The 15,514-nt window shown below is 38.5% G+C and overlaps 1 protein-coding gene across 5 annotated transcripts in view; it reads right to left on the bottom strand.

Annotated features, from left to right (window-relative positions):
• Hs3st-A (Heparan sulfate 3-O sulfotransferase-A) overlaps positions 1 to 15,514 on the bottom strand; it is a 193,365-nt gene that overhangs the window by 14,358 nt on the left and 163,493 nt on the right. For all 5 annotated transcript variants that reach the window (XR_004463689.2, XR_004463690.2, XM_033328559.2 and 2 more), the window contains one exon: positions 1 to 15,514. This exon is cut by the window's left edge and continues 14,358 nt beyond it; it is cut by the window's right edge. The gene's annotated coding sequence lies outside the window, so the exon portion shown is untranslated.

Here is a 15,514-nt window from a genome sequence, read left to right as displayed (position 1 = left end):
CTTCGAAGCGTTTCAACCACGTTGTCGATCGTCGTTGTCGATTAAACGTGCGTGGGGAAAAAAGGAAAAGAAATCTCATCGAAGAAAGCCACTCGCGGCTTTGTACGATTAATTTTAAACGATGTTCACGGGCGAAAGGATCGCGTTTCAACGAGAATGCACTAGTTTTATTTCGTTTACTTCACCGGCAACTCGGATAAAAAAAGCTCGCGCGCTTCAGCTTATTCTCGTTTACGTATCTCGCCAAATTTTCTGGGCAGTTTTCTCTACCGAATATCGATTTCTCGTCTCGTTGAAATTATTTAAAGACGAGCAGGGCAGTAGTATACGTAGTACTCGAATGAAATATCTTACTCGTCGTAACTCTCCATTCATCCAAGTTAGTAGTAGTTACAGTGACAAGAAAATTTGCCACACAGCCTTATTATCCGATGAAACGTTATCTTACCAGGTTCTACGCGTGTAATGTGCTTGCACTTAATTAATCGATATGTAGGTAAATACTATAATTATGTCAATACCTTTTGTAATTCACTCGGGAAAAACATATCGCTCGTTCGATACACCTAAAAAATCTGTCTATCTTTACGAATTTTATCTTTATTCGACTTACCATAGCTTCTCACCGAGAGTTTCAACTTTTTGCAAAGCTAATTTGACGCACTGCCAAGCGTTGCGCTTATTCGCATTTTCTTGCGGAACGCGTCATTCGCGCGATGTACGATAACACCAATGCGTACTTGATATCAGTATGTGACGTAAATTTCACCGCTGACAAAATACCGAGATAAGTTGTTCGAGAAGAGCAAGATTTGCGAAATTTGCCATTGTATTCTGCAAAGTAAAGCTTAGGAAACAAAAAAAGAAAAAGAGATCTCTTCGTGTGAGAAGTGTATCTGGAAGAGTACGAAGCACCAGGGTATGGATCGTTGGTAAATCATCGGTAACGTCGTTTATCGATCGACGAGTATAACGGTGCGTGACGTTAGAGTAAAGTGGTAAGTATCACGGCTGAATCGCGATCGAGAATCGTTGAACCGTTCATCGAGTTCACCTACACGCGAGTATGATATGTTAATTCCGTTTTAACGACTAACGGGAGTCCACGAGAGAGTAAAAAACGAGACGAGGTTCGCGGACCACCCGGCGACTCTCGACTGCTACTGGATTCCGGTTTCGCTGTTTCGCTCGTTAACGTCTTTGGTTTCGTTCGCTCCGTCTGACTTGATTTGCTGTACGTGCCCCCGAAGTCGAGTCCGCGTCGATTTCCTTCTTGCCGGGCCCTTCTTGACCCGCTCTCTTCGATTCGATTCTGCGAGTTTGTCGAGGAAAAGGAACGAATGGATTTGATTATCCCAGCGGTATCGGGCTACCACGTTGTTATCAAAACTTTTCGAAATGCCTTACGAGGTCCCCTTTAAAGCGTTAGCTTCTTCAATCTCGACTTCGATTCGGCCTCGTTCCGAACGACATAGTTTTTCGATCGAGCCACGAGGACATAATCGAACCGGCTAATTATTTCTACGAGAGCTCTCCTTTCCAATTAAAATTCCCCATTTCACCATTATTTTGCTCTTCGGTTAAACGTATCGTATTTGTAGAGCCATCTCTCCTACAAGAAGATCAACTTCTCTGATGTTAATACGAATTTCGAGATATCAACGAGCGATAGAATTCGAATTCGTAGTGGAAAACACGTTTCCTCGTTCGTTTAGCTTTCATTCGTTTGGAAATGAACTTTAAGTACGTTTGTTCCTCGAACAAAATGTTAATAAAAAACCTACATGCAAGTAGCTCGTGCATCGTGTTAATCGTACGTAGATTCTTTGCTTTATTCAACCGAGTTTGTTGCAGTTTATGTGTCGTTAGTTTTCAAATACGATAATTCGTTGTCGCCAATCGATAATCTCTCTCCTACTTAATTAGAAACAGGCAATAAACTCGCAAAGAAGGTTTTCACGGCGCATCAATTAGTATTCGGAGATCTCGTCTTCTCGTCCTATTTTTCCTCCAACAATTGTCTTCCAATTCTTCGTTCGAGCGAGATGTTCGTTAGGACGCTTCGAAATTTTCTTATCCAATTCGCGTAAGTCAACGACCAGATTCGATTAGAATGTAACAAGGATCTTGAAGGCAAAGTGAAACGCGCCGGTCGAAAGTTTCGCGAAAGAAAAGTTTGAACAGCCTTTTCCGTTCACCGATTAGTACCGAAAGAGAATCGATCGAATCGACGAGAATAAGTCGAAGATACCGTGGAACGCGACGACGACGACGTCTGCTTATTAAAAGTTTCAGAGGGACATCTTAGTCTGGAACTGTACCAATGCACATCGATATCCATTTGGTTCGATTGCGCAACACCGATCTCTACGGTGACTCCTGGCAAATGTCAACGTTGTACTCGATTTTAGTTCTTCCATGCCACGGTTAACGAAGATATACAGTCGGTCACAAAAGTCTACGTACACTGCTTACACATCAAATACGTGTTACAGTAAAAACGTTAGTTTTACGAATTTTGTTGATGCATTAAGATTACATATTTTTCAAACGGGGTACGATTCATGCGCTTTCACTTTTGTTACAAAAATTATATACACTTGTTACGTCTGTATGAAATCATGAAAATAGCAGGTTTCGTATTGTACGAAATATGTTGTGGTCCTCGAATTTTTATCATTTTAATATCGCTTTCATTTTACGATGTATTAGGTTGTTTCCTTCGGTTTATAAGGAAATAATAGATGCGCACAATCGTTTGTTTTATATTATTCTATCGAATTACGTCTGATCCATTTTGTTCCACTGAGATAAGAACCGTAACCGTTTGAGAGACTACGTTTCATGTTTATGTAAAGATGCATTGTTGTAAAACACACGTTTGGGACAATTTAATAACGAGATTCGTAATATTTGGAAAAAGAAAGTTTATGTATAAGATAAAAATGAGAAATCAGGCGTATCAACAAGAATTTTTTCATATTTTCCTCGAAATAAAATTATTTATCGAGAATAGAAAAATATAATTTCGTCGAAAAAAGTAGTTCCTAGTCTACGTATTAATAATAATTGTACGGATACATAAGCATAAATAATTTTGCAAAATTCGATAGACGCACGTAGACTTTTGTGATTGGCTATGTATTTTTCTCCGAAAGGGACAATTTTGTGATTTTAAAACGCAGCATTTTATTCGCAGTTCTTCTATTTGCCAATTTTATTTATTTAATCTTCTTTGTTAACATCGTGTTTATGAATTTCCATTCCCACGCTGTTCGTAAAATTTTTAACGTGGTGTAACCGGTCCAACGAATCGCATGTATGTATATTTGATAGCGTTTTTAACATCGTTTAGCCCATAAACCGCTTTATTTTCTCAGTTTATGTTCGTTTCAGTGAAGTCAATGAACGTTGAAATTATTGAATTTCAAGCGTCTTTGTAGCAAAAGTAGGAAATGTTAGGAACATTAGATGGAAATATTAAAAGCTTAAATCCGACTTTGACTTAATCATTTAGAAGAAAACTTCCCGCCCTTTCGACGTGGAAAATTAACTGCGCGTCTAAAGTGACCCACTTGTAAAGGATCTACATTAGTATTTTCTTGGATAAACGTTGATGTGAATTCTCATTAAAGTATTTAATGGAGCAAGAAAGTTGTTTCGAAAAACGAAATTCGAACAACGTTTCACGATTAAAACAGCGGTGATTCTGTCACCGTTTTACGTTCGCTTGTCATGAAACAATTACTACTCGTTTCGTGATTTCTTCGCATTACGAAAGTTCATTTTCTTCTCATTTCTTCGATCTGTGTCATGAAGCGGCTTTTTAACGAATTTCATGCAGCACTGACATTATCCTCTTTTTCTATTTTTTTTTTTTTTTTTTTTTTTACACAAACGAATAGAAACGATTCCCCAAAAATAATACAATCACTTTGATTGCACTTGTCCCGCAGGAATATTATTTTGTCGATAAACAAACATACCGATTCGGTAAAAAGTTTAATAACCAACGAGGCGTATAATTACAGGCGATTAAATAAATATCTTATGTTCGAATGAAAAATTATCAGCCCGAAAATCGATCCGAATAAGCAATACGGTGCGTTTAAATGCGTCGTTTGCTGATTGGCCGGAAATGTTACCGGAACCGCCGTTTTGTACTAAAATTTATCGATGTCATTAACGAGTTTGTAGCGTTCCTTTGACAATTTCACCATCAATTGACCATTAAATTTCCGTAAATCTATATCACGGATATACAACGCAGAAATGACTTCGCAGAAATTTGGTTATCGAGCTCGCTAAAAAATGTTCACAAATGTCAGTCACACAAACCCACCGGTTAACCGCAGGAAACGAAACGAGGTTGTCGGTTTTCCGCTTGTTTGCAGGATAATTTTCTTTGAATCGCTGTCTAGCGAAAAACCTGGGCTTACAAAGTCCACGTAAATACGATAAACGAGCGGCAACAAAGATCAATGGTAATAAAGAATGGACGTGGACGAGGTGCAGAGCAAAGCCAACCATAATACTCTTCTACGTATACAGCGGTGCGTAAAAGAAAGTTTAAAATCGATACATTATGAATCTTAATAATTTTTGCGCTAAACAATTTTTCACTATGTAACAACTATACATTCTGTCGTACATGATACACGTATTTACTGCTCTTATCAAATAATTACAGAAAAAATTATATCGTCCTTTTAACCTTCTTATTTTATAAACTTTCTTTCATACAACATTGTACGGACGAAATTTGACAAATTAGGATTTTCCAGAATCGATAAATTCTTTCGGGGGTAAACAAATTTGGGGATAAACGTGAGAAAGTAAACGATCGGTCGCGATTAAAGTTTCCTGGCATTATTCATTATTAAATTATCGTGCAGCAAATGATCAATTTATTACACCGTTTATAGAACAGATTTTATCCAACATCTTCGTAATAAATATTTGAAGGGAAACTCATCGCGTTTCGAGGAAACAAGCTGCAAGTGCAATATTTAGAGCTTAATATCCGCCACTAAAGGAAGTGCAGCTTCCGCCTGCAGCGATAGTTGACGACGGATGTATTTCGCACCGCGAATGCATACGGAGACCAAACAATCCTCTTCTTCTTCCTGTTTTTTTTTCTCCTCCACTCTCATTTAAATCTTCGCAAAGAGGAACGGTGGTTCGAGACTGTGCTCGCGCCACGGATACTCCAGCGCGTAAAGTATCGTCCTTGATTCGTTTCAAAAAGGACCTCTCTGCGGTTTAGCGAAAACATAACCGTCACGTCACCGCACCGTTTTCCGCTTTCACAAGGCCTCCAGAGCACGAGTGTTCTCTAAACAAAATGACAACTCGACCGATGTAAACTCTCTGGGAGAGAAAAGATTCGCAATAGCATGATAGCAGCGAGAGAGAAAGAGAGAGGAACCGATCCCGCCAGTGAATCGCGGAAATTCGCGTTAATTTCAATTTTTCACTTTTTTGGAACACTTTGAAGCGATAAATTAGCCGATTTTGCGAAAATTTGCGGCTAATTTTCCCTTCAAAGTGTTCCAAAAAAGTGAAAAATTGAAATTTCGAAAAACCCTGCCAGCGTTACCTGGGGAAAACCGTTACCTAACGAATGAACTTTGATTTTTTGATTTCAGATGATCCAGCACCAAGTTATCAGGGCCACCGCAATTCTACCTTTTTCCGAGACACGTCCGAATAATTGCTGCCATTGCCATATTTCTTAATATTTCTCCGTGAAAATTTTATACAATATTCTTCGAATGTCATACTTTAATGTACTATTGGTTTTAATAAAGAGATTTTAACTGTGTCGTCACAAATAATTCACAAAAACATGTCTTATTTTGTACGAATTAACCCTAGCCTCCCCTTAAAGAAACAACGTTCTTGATCGATCTGCATCGCGAACCAAATATTTACGACACTTGCACGTACCTAAAACATCTATCAATTACTATCCTGACCACCTGATCAGCTGCTCTAGCTACAGTATGAAAAGAGCATCGCACATCGAGTTCACTAAACATATTATACAGAAAGGAAAGGTCTAGTCTTCTCGAAGGATATTGACTTTCGCCACCTGCTATAGATAAGTGTTTGTTCCATTGATTGCTTTTACCCTTCGCATTAGTGGTTACTAACAATGTTATAACTTTGGGAGGTGCGTGCCATGTCAAACTCATGATTAAGAAAAAGGGAAAAAGATGAAAAAGAACAGGAAAAAAGAAGATCGCTCGTTTGATCCGAACTATAGATTTCCATGCACTTGTAAGAAGATTAGACGGAGCAAAATTACACAGTATGTACGTGGTACGTAAAAGTATATAAAATATTCAAAATATAATAGTTCTCATAATATGTAACAAGTAGAACGATTCCTACATTTCCAGAAATAAGAATTTGCATAAAAACCCGCAGTTATAGTACGTTTAGTAAGATTCGCCGTAGTAAGATTCAGAAATGATTGCTCGTCGAATCGAAGATCGAACGATTCCTTTGAGAATATTCTAAGAACGATCGAAGCATGTTGGTTCGATTCGCTCGACCGAGCTACTGCTTTCATGGAATATTGTTGCAAATGTTTCATTCAGTTTAAAGTTTAAATGAGGAATAAACGTACCGCAAGGACAATTAAGGGACAAATCATGCGAAACTAGTTGCTACCTGGGAAACGTGCCGCGGGGTGGAAATCGAAGCAGGAGTTATGTCTGTTTTAAGCATAGTTCTGACGGGCTTCCGTTGTCGAATGGAAATTCGACGAGTTGCCTGAAGAGAATTTCCAGCTAAGTTAAAGCCGCTATCCGTACCGAAATCAAGACCTACGTGCATACGTAAGCGCCAGCAATGAAGAAAGAAATGAAAATGATTTTCCATACATCCTTCTAACACGTGCGCCTTGTAATTTCTTTTATGAATATATTACGGATCTATCGCGTGGATTGCACTGATCGTACGTGCTATAGGGCTTTATATTGCAAGCAATTATTTACCAATATTACATCCGAGGCGAAATATCGAAATATATCGATAAACAACAGTCTCCTGCACAATTTTGGATTAAAATCGGATTATACATATAACAGCGGTTAGAAATTCTGGTAAAATTACTTGAAACACGATTACAAAAGGTCTCTTTTGTTGATGAAACGTATACGTTTTCTCGTTCCACGCAAACGTTAGATTAAACATTTTCCCATGCGAATAAACAGATTTTCTACTTCGTAACTTAAAATTAATTAACGTTCCGTTCTAATTAAGTACACGTTGCAGTAACAAGAATATCTCATTTATAATAGAAATTTATGTGGTTAAACTATTAGTACGACCGTCTTGTGTAACTAATATAAATGGAAAAGTTCATAAAACCGTGATATTCAACCGTGTAAATCTTATGATCGCCCGTCACGAGGTTTTAAAAACAAATGAATTCATTTATTTGCTACCTTTAGAATTGCTTTCTACTGGTTCTACGTTCATTTTTACGTATAATTTTCATATCTCAAACCAACCTGATTTGCGAGTTTTTTTTAAGCAATTAACGTCCATTCGAACCAATTCCGTATATCGTTGTGTATCGTGGTTCGATTCTATCGGTTAAAACGATCAAAAATATATCCTCAACTCGTGTATCGTTTCATGGAACAGGTTTCAGAATGTTTTCTATTTGAACCGAGAAAAATTCGTTCGCTGTTTGCAAATAAAGGTTGGATAATATATACGTAACTGACTAATTTCGAAGCTCCGCTAATTTGGAACGATTCATCGTCTTTTGTTTCGCTTTTGCAATTGTTTTATGAATGCACGGCAAGATAATCATGGGACGTTATACGTTTCAACAGCGAGGAAATATCGTTGAAAAGTTTTATCAAGGCAATTCGTCGATGACGGTGATCTTACGCAAATTACGTCCAAAGCATGCCAAATATTAGCAAAATTCGTGAGTTAATAATGAAATTTGAGCGATACAGGTACGTGAAAGATACGACAAGATCTGATCGTGATCGAGCTATCCGCACATCTGAAAATATCGTGAAAAGATCCGCGAGAGCATAGCCCAAAATTCCGAAATCTGTACGAAACGTCGTTCTGTCAAGTGAATATTCGTTGAGCAACTTCGTGCACTATGTCTTCTATATAATTTCCAAGCATTAAAGTAAAGTATTAGGTAATTATGAACGACTTGTGTTGAAAAAAGATTGTTGTTATTTATTTTATTTAAAAGTTACTGGCAATCAGAATCAGTCAGTTATACATTGTCCACCTTGTACGAGTCAGCAGATGTATCCTTTATCCTTTAATTTCCTGAGATCGTTTAATTAGTAAGATCGCTGCTTTCAAGCAGTTTACGACTAATTTCGAAGAGGAAATGAAAAAGAAAACTCGCGTACGACGACCGGTGTAATTAACGTTTGACGGAAAGAAATTCGTTTCGCGAAAATGTCGCCCGAATCAAAGGAGCCGGCTGTGAAAAAAAAAAAATTGCGATTCCCGTTGCACGATTTCGAGTGGCGGGAATGCTAAATTTCTTGAGGAAGTCTCCTCGAGAAGAGCCTTTTCATGACTCTCATATCCCATTTCCGTTTAGTTCTCTCGTTTTCTCTTTGAGTGTCCTTCCTCTTCCTCTTTCTCATCTTTGTTTCTTCTCTTTTTCTTTTTACGTCGTTGCTATTATTTTTGTTTCTCTTTTAATCCCTTTCGTCATAGTTGCGCGTGTTGCATTTTAAACGTCCACTTGGAGTTCCGCGTGTGCGGGATGTGGATGTTTTTGAAATTGAAATCAGTTGATTCATGACACGTTTCAATTATTCATGTACAAAGTTGGATGCAGCTTCGCGTGTAGTAAATGTAAATTCTGTCACCACGCGGCGTTATACGACGCCTTCTATACGTAATACTGTTTTTCATAACTTATTCACGTATTCTGTTTATCGTCCAGGTACACGATGACTCGGGACGAGTTGTTTCGGCCACCAGAGGCCGGGTGGTCTTTCCAGCCGAAAGAAATTAAAATTGTACAGCGGTTTCTTTTTTAGTTTTTCAAATTTTACAAATATTCCGATGCACCAGTAATCGACTCGGAACGAAATTCTTTCCATTGCGTTGCGTGATGCGCGGCAAATTGAACAAGAGGGAAACGTAGATGAGAAAAGCCATTTAGGTAAATGTTCTCCACTTTATTCAGTTTTGAATCGTTGAAAATTGTGTCCGATGTGCTCGCGATCACTGAACTTTCTTTCTTCTTACTGCATTAACCCTTTGACTGCGAAAGGTGAATACACAGTGCCAGCTATATATACTACGACACTTGCTTGTTACGTCTATCGAATAATTCTAACAAATTTTCCTTCATTTACTATTTTACACTAGAAGACTCCATATAGTACGAATGAAATGACAGATTCGTAATAAAATACCTAGGAAAGAGAAGTCAGTGGGAAGCGTAGAATTTTTGCCAAGTGTCAGCTGATATTCTAATATTTATGGCCAGCAGTGTATGTGTCCAGTAAATTTCGCCAAGAAAGATACATTTACCGTTTTATTCAATCGATACACGTGGCAAATATTTTTTGCCGATTTCTATCGTAATAACGATAATAACGAAGTAGGAAAAGAACGGATAAATAAATTGGAAAGATTAATAAGACAGAGCGAAAGGAAAATGAAAATAAATGGGATCAGCTTCGCTCGGTTATCATTTCCAATGACAACGAGCCGTATTATGCCAAGCAATTTGTCTCGCATAACTATTTAACACGTTAGCCACGGAGTGATTTGCGAAGAGCGAGTTGGCCGGCGAACGAGCACTGGAAAATTGCCAAAAACGTGAGAACAGTTATCGCTGACAATGAGAGCCGGGTAGTAAATGTCAACACTTTCGCGAACATAGATAGCATTTAGGCGAAGTTGGATGTTTCAATTTTCTACTTTTCTGGCACACGATCTCTATCAAGTATTTCCCGGCGCGCATTGTTCGTCTCGATTACTCCTCGTCGCTCCCCGTCTTTCCACCTACTGACAGGGAAACTTCTTTCACGTAAATGCTAATCACTCGGCAGCGGATATTTACGCAAATACATATTTTTATAAAGGCAATTCGGTTTCGATTTCGATTAGTACTTTGGTAATTATTTGGTACGGTTATTATCTCAATTATTATCTCGGTTTTGTACAATTATCAACAGTAGAACTAGCGGATTGATCACGGTGATCGATTAGCCATCTTCCAGGGAAATATCTGAGGATTCGAAAGATACCTTGCAAAATATATCTTTATTTTTCTCTGTAATTGTAGAACGTGCAAGTTCGCAATGTTAGTTTTCTAAATTTCCTTCTTTAATGCGGCTTTCTATATTTTTATACTTTTATTGCATCTTCGGTAGTTGTACGTTAAATACTACGACGAGTATGATCCTGCTTTGAATATTTTATATATTTTCCTACGTTATACATTTCCTACGCTATACGTCAAGTACTCCATGCGATTTTGCAAATATTATTAGAAGATATAAAGAAGAAGACCGCGCGGAATCTAAGAAAGAGGGCAATCTCTTGTTTGTTGAAATGTCGGGGCCGCCAGGAAAGTTCGTTCCGATTTACATTTCCATTCGATATATATTTATCGAATTATATAGATGCCATTTTGTTCCACGAGCTTTCTCCATCTTTCGCTTAACATGAATATTCCATCCTTCCACAATCTCTCAGGTTTTTCAGCGGAAAACTTTTCAACATGATCGTTCTTGTCGAACAAATTCCTTAAAAAACGCAACGAACTTTCCGGGTTCCAAAACAATCCAAAACAATCGGACGTTATTCGCTAGGAAAAAAAAAACAGTTCGCGTAATTTCAAGTTACGATAAATGGTTCATATGTATTCTCGTAGAATAAGCAACACGCTATTTGAATAATCTCTTATGCAAGCAAATACAGAGATAGTGCTGCGTCTGAATATTAATCCCATATCGTTTATCAATGTTGAGTGCTACTGGAACGAAAGCATTGGTTATCCCAATTGCTATTTATTTGGCGAGGCAGGTATTGCCATTGATTGCGTGAAATAGAAAATAATCCATTGTTTCGCGAGCAACCAAGGATACGCTGTACGATAGATCGGTTCGCACAACGAATTTAACAGGACGAGGTTTGGAAAAGGTTGGAAAGTCAGGCAGGAGGAAGAGAACAGAAGAGGAAGGAAGCAATTGAAGAATTAGACAATGTCGACGAGGCGTTTCGTAATCAGGATAATAAGACAAATTCGTTGAATTACACGGTACATTATTCGATAAATGAAGTTCTCGGTCAGTGGTTACACGTTATCGAGGAACGTCCTCGCGGGACGATTGCTGCCTTATTATTATCTCAGGAGACCAAAGTCATTTCTCGTACACGAACAAACTAGCTATTGCATACTAATAGCCGATTAATGGAAAATCGATCCGGAATTTTATTGTACCCGCAGCGACCCGATTAAATATAGATGCCGACGGTAATGGCCGCGAAAGTTTATTTTCCCGTACGCCCTGATACTCCGGCCTTTTCCTGTACCCTGCACATCGTCACAGTTAGGCGTTTTTTCATCGCTTTCTACACTGCGTCCACCACTCGTGTTCCTGAATTAAATTAACGCGTTTCCGATCTCTACAGCTCGTTTCAATTCCTCCCTATGGCTATATATACATATACAGGAAAATTAACAATGTTACTTCATTTTGCAACTTATAAATACACTGCGAATATTTATGCAAATTCGTACGTTCACGAATACGATTAAAGAAAGGTGCGAGCGAAACAGAAATTTGCCTCACCCGATAAATATCATAAATATTCTACATTGGATAATTTATATATTTATGTACAATATACGTGTCGTGCACGTTTCTTCCGCACTTTCTGAATTCCCTGTAAACGCGTGACAAAAATCCGCGATTTATTCACAAGTAGTAAATTAATTAACGACACCGCTTATTCTTTATAAATTACGAACCGATAGAAACGAAAGATATTCAACAGCGAAAGAAATACCACTATCGATGGTTAAAGTTATTCACGCATACCGACAGAAATATACGACAAAGCGGCGAATAAAATACACGAAAGACCGTTAATCCGAGTATCGATCGTCAAGTAAATCTATTATCTCATCGCGAGTTAATTTCTCGCGCGAAAAAGTCCCACACGTCGAAGGATATCGCTGAGTGCGTGCACGTAGCAGCAGCCTTAATCGAGGAACAACTTCTAGATGACCGCGATCTCGACGAAAGACCTAATATATCTTTCGTTGGCGTGTACGTACCTCGAGAAGCCGGGATTTCGTAGCGCAAATTTGTTGGAAAGTCTTTGCTGGTCGTCGTGGCGCTTTCCCGGAGGCTGTCCACCGCCAACTTCCCAATGAAAGCAGATATTCGAGTCGAAGACAGGGAAAAGGTGTTAACTGGCTTCTGACAAGGATCCTGGGTAAAGGGCGGAATCAGGACGTAGTGATCGTGGTCGCGCGGAGAAAACGGGAACGTCGTTGAAACATCGAGCGAAGAAAAGAGCAGAAGAGGATAAAATAAAAAAAAAGAGAGAGAGAGAGAGCGCGCGCGGAGGAAAACGCTGAAAGACGAAAGTGGAACGACCGAGAAATGGGGAGGAAGAAAGGTAAAGGTAAGGGGAACACGCAGAAACGAAAGGGGTAACTAGCATGAGAAAGGGCCAACCGAGATCAAAAGTGGGCTTTTATCGTGGACTAGATTGAAGGAGAAAAGTGGCCGATTGCGCGTTGGATTGAAAGACAAAAAGAAAAGCCGACGAATGAAAGATAAAATAGCCGGCAGAGGAAAGCGGCGGCGACGACGGGGTGAAAGGTGAAAAGGGACGAAAGGGAAATCGAATGCATCCAAAGCGTCAAAGACCACCGAGTCTATGGGATTGGAACAAACAGACCGGCTGAATGAGAGAATGGCATCGAAGGGAGTAAGAAACGCCAAGAGGAAAATTAAGAATGCGCCGGGATCGAGGGAAATAATTTCGAGAATTTCGTTTAACGAGAGAGCGGCAGATAGAAAGAAAATACAGTGGCTACGAAAAGTATCGGTACACGCACGCGCTTGTTCTCCGATAAAGCGTTCTTCTCGTCATTCTCATTTTCATATTATCAAACTGTAATTATACAAGAGTTCTTGAATCTAATTAATTAGCATTTGAATTCTATAATAAGTACAATGGCAAATGCAAATAATTTTTATAGTCATTGCACGTCGTTAAGAGAACCATCAGTTATTTTTGATACGTACACGCGAGAATATGTTGGAAACTTACTTGTTTTCTTTTTTGCCCAAAGTACTTATTTACGTACTTGGTGAAGTATTATTATTTTATGATAATGGAGAAGTTGTAGGCAAAGAATTAACGCATTAGAATATATCGATTGAATACACGCACGCAAGTCTGTTCGCAAATAACCATAAATTACGTAAGTTTCGTTAAAAATGGCTAAACGCGTAAGAATTAATCAATATGATAATGTTGGCTAAAACTACGTAGTCACTTGGTTGACGCCGGACAAGGATACAAAGGACTTGATTAATTCATCGACTCGCTGGTTGTTACTAGCGTCTGGTTACGAATCCAGTTAAGGATCCTTTGTCTCGCAGGAGGCTTTACGAGCGCCTCAGACAGCGAGATTAAGTGATAAATTAACATGAACCGCATCAAAAACGTGATCGTCTAGCTTAAGTTCAGCCGTTAGTTTGCATCACAAAGGCATCAGTGTCTTTGAACGTTTGCGAACCGAAGAGAGCTTTACCAATTTCAGCTTCCAATTAACTAAGGAAGCATTTTTCCAAATGTTTCCCGACTATTTCCAGAAGATTTTACGAAAAGGAAGTGTAAATTCTTTCTATACTGTTGCCACGTACGAATTCACGTTCACGTGAATTGCTGTAACCAGCAACGAGCACGAGTACTTTACACACAGGATCGAAGCTTTGATCGACTGGGTTCGTATCATCTACAAGTATCTCTCCTTTGGAAGAAGCGGTAGTCGCAAGTAGTTCGAGTTCTCGGTGACAGCTGCAGAGAACGAAATCGCCACTCTCTTCGTTAATTTACAAGTAGAATCGAAGAACAGTAGGCTTGAAACTTTATGGCCACGTCGACGAAAGTTCTCCGTTCGTTCGAATCATTTTCCCTTGTTTGTCTTTCGAACTAATTATCGCCATTTTAATACGTAATCTAATTACTCTGTGCGACAAAAATAGAAATTTAATTATCGCTTAGCAATAAAGTTACGAAGCAATAATGAAGATCGTATCCATTGCAAAAACGTTTTTCGATAATCAATTGATCCGACGTTCTCGATTAACAGATTGAAAATCTGTGGAATTTTCAATGGGAAGAATCGATTTTCCCAGCGAGCACTTTAAGAGTGTACATGTTTACGCGACGAATTTTTTCGTTTTTAGATCGTCGAACTAGACAGTCGTAAAATTTCCCAATTTCGTAACGTTTCGATGCTCATAATGGAACAAACGGTTCTAACGATCCTCTACCTTGGGGATCAACCGGTTCTGGCCAGTACAAACTCGAATACTAGGAATTTGATCCGCGTATCGAGAACTTTCGGCTTGGTCACACGCTAGTTTTAAGTCGATTAGTCGGAGGATAGTAGACAATTAAACGTGATTGGACGTGGCGCCTCTCGTACCATTTTCTATAGGACAATATACGCGCAACGACAGATAAATTCATACGTAGCGATAGTGCTAGTGCGTTTAGTAGAAACATCGTACGAGTTTCAGGTTGATATTTAAAATACGTTCTTCTTTCTAGCCTTTTGGTTTAATAGCTTAAAAAAAAATGAAAAAGCTTAAAAGATTGCGAAAGAATACGAAAGTAAAAGGCTATTGTAATAAAAATAGCCTGCAACATGATTTATGACAAGGAATAGCAGAAATTAATTTCCCTAAAGTATTTTCATTTTCTTTCTCGCACAATGAATGATGTATCTAATATTTCTTTTCTTTCTGCGTTCCATCTGATATTTCTTTTCTTTGCGTTAACGAATACCACCAGATCATAAAAGCACCTATTAAAATACCACGATAATTTATCAGAATAATATTCCTTGATATTCCAACTTCGACTAACTCCGTTTGAAATAAATGATTCACGCTGTTACTCAAATATCTCGTTTGATAAATTGTAGTTATAGTTTGAATATCGCGCGCAACGCACAATTTTATCGATCGACTTACCAAAAAATATTTGCAAATCCAAAGCCCACAGTCAATTATAAATCTTAGTACGATACATATTATAATGTGTTAAAATAGTTCGTATTACGCGCGATGATCCAATACTAACTAATAACAATGAAACGATTTGTTACTAATTTACCATTTGATTCAATAGCGATGGAGATTCGTGGCAATATATTTGGAGTTTATGTCGGCGAACGGTAAACGAATAAACAAGTGCTCAATGTCTTGTTTAAATATTCGATCGTTCCTTCGCTTTT

The sequence above is a fragment of the Bombus vancouverensis genome, chromosome 3 (assembly GCF_051014615.1).
Source record: "Bombus vancouverensis nearcticus chromosome 3, iyBomVanc1_principal, whole genome shotgun sequence".
NCBI classification, from domain to species: Eukaryota; Metazoa; Arthropoda; class Insecta; order Hymenoptera; family Apidae; genus Bombus; species Bombus vancouverensis.
This window is presented reverse-complemented; position numbering and strand designations above follow the sequence as displayed.